This window comes from Lygodium microphyllum, chromosome 26 (genome assembly GCF_053477565.2).
Source record: "Lygodium microphyllum isolate KBCC chromosome 26, Lygodium_microphyllum_v1.1.10, whole genome shotgun sequence".
Classification (NCBI taxonomy): Eukaryota; Viridiplantae; Streptophyta; class Polypodiopsida; order Schizaeales; family Lygodiaceae; genus Lygodium; species Lygodium microphyllum.
Window position 1 is genome coordinate 45,817,672 of NC_141160.1, and position 8,255 is coordinate 45,825,926.

An 8,255-nucleotide genomic window follows, 5' to 3' on the forward strand; every position below is an offset into this window, starting at 1 on the left:
TTTATCAATTTTATTTTAAAGTTATTTTAAAGCTTTTTTGGGCTATTTTTGGTTTTTTTAAAAATGGAATCGGACATTCATAAATGCAAAAAATCATTCAAAGTTAAAAATTAAGTTTTAAAACATTGTATAAAAATACTAAACGGAGAAATTACTCATGTTACATTATTTATTTTTGATAAACGAGATAAGAGCTTACTTGTAAAAACACAGGTCATAGTTGCATCTTTGGAGTCGTGTCCTCTGCAGTCTACCTTCTGCCCAGTTGTCTTGATCGTGAGCTCATACTTTTGTTTTGCTTCCCCCCAGCTCCTCACACGCTAATTGCTTTTATTAGCAATAGAAATGGCCTTTTAAAAGTTTAAAACTATTAAGCTTTAATTAAAAGCTTGAAATTCATTGATTTGTTAAAGGACATGTCTTGTCCCTAGGATAAGATTACATTCACTGCTACACTATAGACAAGCATCAGTGATAGCAGTTCGAAATGTGTCCTTGTAAAAACTCTACCACTAAAATCCTAGTGTGGCTTGTAAAATAACTAGGTTATAAGCCCCAGAGCAAATTCTAAGCTCTTGGGAGTTCTTTACAACCTTGCCCAATCGATATCACTTTTCCACATTATCTAGTGTTGTTGATTCAGAAACTATCAAGATCCAACAATGATATTGTTGATGGGGATGAAAATTAGCTTTACAAAGAAGCCCACAAAACCCATTACCACAAACCCAATAGTTGTTCTAAGAGCAACCTTTGGAAACCCTTTGCAATCGGGCTTATGGCACCGTCTGACAATACGAACGCTATCCTTTGCGAACTCCTTGATGGGCCTCACAACGGTGTCGATGGCATCCATGGCGGGAGAAGATGTTCGCAAACAACCACACACAGACGCAATCTGGTTGGCAGGCACGCACACAGACAGGCAGAGCTCGATGATGAAGAAGATGAAGAGCGGGGCTCATGGCGCGCTCTCTCTCTCTACTGAGTAGTTCATCCCGTCCTTGAAGCCATGCCTTGTTCTCAAAGAAGAAAGGCCGTACCTCTCCGTCTTGCAGCAGGAGACGGTTCGTTAACGAAAGGTCGATAGCATCGCACTACCGATAAGGTTCCAGAATGTCCAGCGTGCTAAAACCCCCCAACATTCAGTGTACACACAGAATGAAGCATGCATGTTGCCTAAATTACACCACAGTAGTAGCAGCAGCTGCAGCAGTGATGATGAGATGATGACTACCTCGAACCCGCATACTCATACATCCTATTGGTGGAGGAGAAGATGATGACTACCGCATGTACTTCACAGAGAACGGAGAGTTTGTAGGCTTTCTTGAAGACACCGGTGCGGCGTTTGGAGAAGGTCACCTGGCGGGGCTAGTGCTGTTCTCGATGCGATCATGGATTGCGCCTGGCGAGACATGGCTACTGGCAGAAGCACCTGTATTGGTGAGGCTGGACGAATCCGGCAGCCATGGCATTAGAATGTCGGAGCGGCTGCTGCTGTGATGGTCGGCTCCTTCCTCTGCCATAGCGACATGTGCATCTCCTCTCTCCTCCTTCGCTGATAGCCTTCTTCCCCATCTCCTTCATCAATCAGCGCCGCCTCTCCAAGAATCCCACGACTCCTGCTTTCTCAACGACCTCATGCAATGATTTTTTTATTTTAATTATGGTTTTTTAAAAAACTCATTTCCTAACCATTAGAACCATAACACATATAACTTTAAATTAAAAAGAACACCCCCCCTCCTCTCTCAACTAGCATCCTCTCATAACACTTTTCTGTTAAGCTAAAATATTAGCTACTTTTCCACCTTCCCTATACGACTCCCCTCTCTTGCATTTTTGCCTATGAGGTCGGATGGACTTTTATCCACCATTATCAAAATGTTTTCCCTCCTTTGCTTGTGTTGGCAATGTTGATGAGATTACTATCTCAAAAAGCACTGTCTCCATTGTCATTGGCATTGGAAAGCTAGGCATATAGCCGCTTTTACTACCTTCACTAATGAGTGCTTCGGATGTTGACTCAAGAAGTAACCATGTTAGTATCTTGTCACATTAACTCAAATACTCATGGTCCACTAATTTTTATATCCATGCCATTAACTCCACTTACTTGAAGATGTCTCATATACTTGGCATTGTAAAGTAGTGACTCTCCTTGTCCACACTAGCATTGCCTTTGTTCTTTGACTTGTCCCTTCCCTCCTTTAATCTTTAATGTGATCATCCTGGAAATACAACTGTCTCCCTACCATATCCCAATGTCTATCCTATGTATAATGCGGTGAAAAATTTGCCAGTTCTACTATTCCTATCTACGATCATCATCAACGACCAAGACCACTTGTCCAATCTGTGCTATTGAATTCATATCTTTTGCTTTTGCCAAGTCGTACCCAACTATACACTCAACCATCTCTAACCTTTCAAAAAAAACTCATTTGGATTTGTCAATATATTCTTGATGGGAAGAAAGGTCAAATGATCATCCAAGTCAAAATTCTAATCCCTTCTAATTAGATAAAACTATTGACTTCTACTTGGTATTTTCCTAAGTCCACCCTCTAACACAAAACTCTTTCGAACCAGGATTTTCCACTTACCGGATTGTAGAGACACGTCCTCCAAAGATGAAATCTCGATCGCATCTGCATTAAATTGATGTAAAAATTTGGTAACAATGTGTCAATTGTGTACAATTTTGCTAAATTTTTTTGCAATGTTAGGCATTGTTTCTAGGTGTTGTCAGAATCACTATGGGAAGCTAAAAATTGACTAGAGGAAAAGCTACAAGAAGAGCTACCATGGTGGCTTTTGGTGGTGTACTAACTACCTTTATGGAGGAAGGTCTAAATGGCCCAGATGTAGTCAAGCACTAGATAACAAGCGCATAGGAGGACATATCAACCTCCTTAATATAGGAAGTAACCTCCATTAGGGGAGTTTTGAGGTCTCGAAAATGCCCTGTAAGAGATCCTAGAGAGAGAAAACAATTTACGAAATAAAATCATTTTATAGAATTTTTAAAAGGTTTATATTTTGGTAAGTTAAAATATCAAAATTCATTTATAAGTCATTGTCATGATATTCTCGTGGTCACATCAAACCTAGAAATCTAGGTCGCCATAAAGTTGGCAAGGTTGTCATAATGAAGATCTTACCTCTCCTCATTAAAGTGAAAAGTAATATTCAATTTGAATTTTGGTGGATACTCGATTGCCTCCCTCCATCGTTTCTCCATCGTTTCTCTATTCTTTTTTTCTCCTCCTTATTAGTCTCTTCTTTGTTTTCGTTCTTGCTTCTAATCATATCCTTAGCTATGGATCAATCACCCAATGATCTCTGTAACTCAGCTATGGATCAATCATCTAATGATCTCTGTAGCTCTCATAAAAGACCTCTCTATCATCTTCATATTGAGTTGGACAGTGAGTATGAACCAATAAGAAAGAGAACAAAATCTATCACGGTTACAGAGTCTATGAAATATATACTGAGGTTTGAAAGAAAGAAGAATATTGATCTTTGGTTAGATGGAAAGCTATATCCCAAAGATCCTAGCAGAAATAGCACTCCTCCTTTCTATAATAGCTCGTCATTAATGAGGTTTATTGGTGATGGCTACAATGGATTTTTAGGTTATACACTTAATCTTGTTGCAGAAAATGATATCCTTGGACTAGAGAATCATCTTTTGATGAAACACAATATAGAGTTGTTGCAGAAGCTAGAGGATTGTCAACAAAAAATTCATTCATTGGAAAAGCATATCAAAGCTTATCAACAAAAGCAAACTTTATTAGGCCTTCGAAATCGACAAAGAGCTCTTAAAAATATTGAGAATCTCAAACGAGGAGGAGGAGGCTGTGGTAAAAGAATCCAAGCAGCAATGTATATTTTTTTTCACTTGAAAAATCTTAAATATGGCTTTATTTAAACTACTTGCATTGATTTGTAATGTTAATTTTGCTTAGATCTCTTCTACAACCAAATGCAAGTGAAAGAGATTCTTTAAAAGCAGCTCAGTTTTATTATCATCTTCTTCCTTCAGTGGTTTCAAAGGATATTTTGGAGAAGAAGAAATTTAAAAAGGCAAAGAAACAATGCTTGGAGTCATTTGTAAAGGATCATTCTTTGGATTCTGAGTTAGTACATAAGACACTGGATAGTATTGGTATCAGTCAAGATGCTTATATGCAACTTTTCCAGCTTTTACAGTCAAATATGAAGCAAGGACAGGTACACAATTGCATACTTTCGAAACCATTTGTGGTTAGGACTATCAGACAGAGAGTTAATAACAAAGTGATGGAGATTCTAGGTGAGCCTTTTCATATCAAGGCTAGCTTCAAGGGCAAGAAAAAGGAGGTTACATTCAATGAATTTAACAATATTTTCCTTGACTTGCCCACCCTACAATGCTTAATGATCAAATTTTATGACTTGTCAGTAGGAGTGGCTAGATTTGTGGTTAAACTTGATAAAAGTGAGATTCTGAAATGTAAAAAATTGGAGAGAATCTCTATCACCTTGATGAATAGAGCACTTTCGTTAGGTCATTGCAATCACTCAACATCATTTAGTGTTCAATCTGAATATAACATCTGGTAGCTAGGAGCATTTGAGGTAGATACTGAGAATTTTGATATACTATATTGGGTTTTTCATCAAACATCAATACCTAATGTTATTCAAAGGCAACAAGCAGGAGAAGAGCTATTTGTTGAAGGATTTGGGAACTACAGGATTGAGTGGCACATAGCTGGTGACCTAAAGACACTCAAATGTATGTATAATGTATCAAAGGGAGCTAACTCGAGATCTCCTTGCTTATATTGCATGTCACCCTGCAGAGTTAAACTCAAGCAATTGGAATAGAGCTCCCTCTAGGCACAATAAGGATCCAAAGTTTAAACCAGTCTTGGACATTCCTTTAGTGAATGCCCATATTTGTACACTTCATGCACTTTGCAGGATAATTGAAAAGCTTGTTCATCTCTATATAGGATTTGCATGGAAGTTGAAGCCATTATCAACTAGAACAGATGCTATAACAAAGGTTGAAAAAGTTCTCTCTGCAATTGGTTTGCATGGTGGCAATGTTGTTATTGAACCATATCTTCAAAAGTCTAAGGATGGTAATTGTGTCCCAAAAAAACCATCTATTGGTGGAGTGAAGGCTAGAAGGTTTCTAGGCTTTCATGGGAGACTTGGCAAGATAAACTCGAGAAATGGTGGCTCAACTATTAAATTTAATCAGTGGAAATCCCTACATAATGCAGTTAAGGATCACACTGATAATGGACAAGCTCGAAATAGAAAAGCTAAAGTTTGGGAAACACTAGACAAAGTGTTTTTTTATTGTGATAAGACTGAATGGAATGATGATGATCTCAATGGCTTTAAAAACCAATTGAACCTTTTCAAAAAGGCGATGACAGAAGCTTGGGGTGATCAACACTTTACTCACTATATGGTAAGAAGTTTGTATATGTTTGTTTCTTCATTGTCGAACTCATATAATGTTTTTTAATAACTTTCTTTATTTATTGACTATGCAACATATTCTATACAACCATGCTCCATACTTTATTAAACAATATGGATCTCTATCTATCTGGTCAACTCAAGGTATGGAAAAATCACATTATCAAGCAAGAACAAAATATTTCAAACACACAAGACATGGAGGTGGAAGACACAGGGCCTTCAGAGGAGTCCTTGGTTTCAGGTAGCTCGACAGGGCCTCTAGAGGAATCTTTTGTTTCATCCCACTCAATAAGACCTCTGTATTTCAAATCCGATAGCCTAGAAGAAGCTTCAAATTCTTACTATCTCCTACATAAGAGAGCAAATAAGAGCCAAGAACTCCAAAATATCCAGCTCTAGATCCACTGTATCCAGGCATGAAGCCAAAAACTCTTATGGCTTCTTCCTTCTCCACCAAAATGATCTTGTCCAAACCTCTGCTGAAAACTTGAGATCCAATTACCTTTGAGATAGCTCTCAAAGCCATCATTGGTAGACTTGGAGAGCTTGACAATCTACTATGATATATTACAATTGTTTGATTGTTTAAGTTTCCAATATAATGGCCAAGGCTTTGATTTTTTCCAAGCTTCATTGGCCTAGAGCCCTTGGCCCTTCCAAGAAAGTTGTCCAGATCTTCAATCTCAATCTATAGAACAAACCACAACAGTACAAGATATAAGATATTTATCTATAATGCATAATAAAGTCTAACATAAACTCAATGGGTAACTTCGAATTATATTTCATACCTTAGGGTGTTCGTCTTCTTCAAGAAGACTATCATCATAAAGATTTATTGAACTCTTGGGCTTCTCATCTGATGGAGACTTCAATCTCTCTTCATACCCTACATCATCAATATGAAGTTTCTTCTGGACCTGCAAGAACTCTTCTTCTGTAGGTAGCCCCCCCTTTTCATATTCTATGATCTGATTAATACATGTATGTAAGGCTATAGAGCTATCTTGGAAATTCTCTCCCTCAACATCAAGACTTGCTAGTGGTTCTTGTTCATAACCTATAAAATTCATGTCATTTTTGCCCCAACCTGCAAGGATTGCTAAGCAATAATCTTCTCTAAGATCAAAAAGATGTTGAATATCATTTAGCAACACATATCTCTTCTTGTTGATAAGATAAGTGGGAAATGTTGGAACACAGGCAAGAAGACCTTCTTCATCAACCTGTGCACTTGGCTCGATCTCCTTTTCTTCCACCATTGTGATATTGTCACTCTTGAATAAACCTACATCAAAACCTTGGACAAGTTGATTCTCAACATCTTCTTGAAACATCTCCTCCTTCTCTTCGACCTCCTTATCCATACTTGCAATATCCTCTAGCTTTCTCTGTTGGTCTATATCTGGAGAAGAATTTTCCATGTACTGAAGATACAGAATAAATCCAACGTCCTTGTGGATCAGAAGGCATTGGTGTTGGTACCTATGGAAAGGGCAACATGTTTCTTTCTTTCTGAATTCCTCATCAATGAGGTTGAACCTGCCTAGCAAAGTTGACCTGGATGTATTGGTGGCTCCCATGACATCACTATAATGAACAAATCCATTGACTTCCAAACCTTGCACATGTCTATCATAAAAACATCTGTACTCCTTAAGTTTATCTTCAAGATCCTCCAATAACTCCTTCAAATCAAAAGGAACATTGAAAATTTCCCTGATATTGCCAAACTTGGAAGAATTTCCAGTGGTGTGTAAGAAATCAAAGAGCCTATCATCAGATGTCTCAATTATCTCCTCCTCATCCATTCCTTCCAGAGATAGCTTCCTCTTTGTCATCTTGACCAGGAAAATATTTATCCCCGAAAAAAAGTAGAATAGAACCAATATCCAATAAAACAAGATGGAACCATGGAAAGAGACTCCAAAATTGATTTTCCAAGACAAAAAAATCAAAAAAGGAAAAAAAAAATTAGTTGACCGGTGAAACGCGAAAATTCAAGTGTCCAAGGCAAATGCCTGTGAAGAAATCGCGTTTCACCGAACACTACCTTGAAGACAAAAATTATTACAATATCTCGCCGGTGAAACGCGATACTTAGCAAAATATCACTAACAGAGACATTGTTTCGTATTTCACTGGTCAAAAGATGCAAATCAAGAAGAGAAACATGAACTATAAATTAATTCTATGGAAACACAGAAATTGATGATAAAATCATTTTTGGAAAAGCTATGCTGATTTTAAAAGATACAAAGCACATAACATCTGTAATTATTCAAGTGTTATAAAAAATTCTTTCTATATTAATCAAATTTATTTTGTTAAAATACTTGTAATAAAAAAAATTGTTACCTATCAAAGATTGTTGAACTGCTCTCCACACAGGAAGCAAGGACCTTGAAGGGAAGTGGAGATGAAATTTCGGCAGAAAAGAAGACAATGTCGGAGAAATGGCTTTGAAATGCTTTTATATTGACCGTTAAGCATGTGGTGATAGTTCCAACGAAAAAGTTTGTGTAATAATGGAAAAATACGTGTACACGTGTCTCACTTAACACACCGTATCAAACTCCTCAGAAGACGTACGCACTCTTTTTTTCTAAAAATACGTCACACGTGTGTTACATAACCCTTTTCCAAGTTTAAAAAAATTTCCGGTAAGCAAGAGTACGTCACACGTGTGTTATTAACACTTTGCCAAGAGCGTTGAGTCCATGCAAATTCACCGCCTTCGCCTTTCATCGCATTTCATC

The 8,255-nt window shown here is 37.6% G+C and overlaps 1 pseudogene; it reads right to left on the minus strand.

Moving 5' to 3' along the window:
- Positions 1 to 524: 524 nt before the first annotated feature.
- Positions 525 to 856, minus strand: LOC148013222 (protein transport protein Sec61 subunit gamma pseudogene; annotated as a pseudogene).
- Between the last annotated feature and the right edge of the window lie 7,399 nt (positions 857 to 8,255).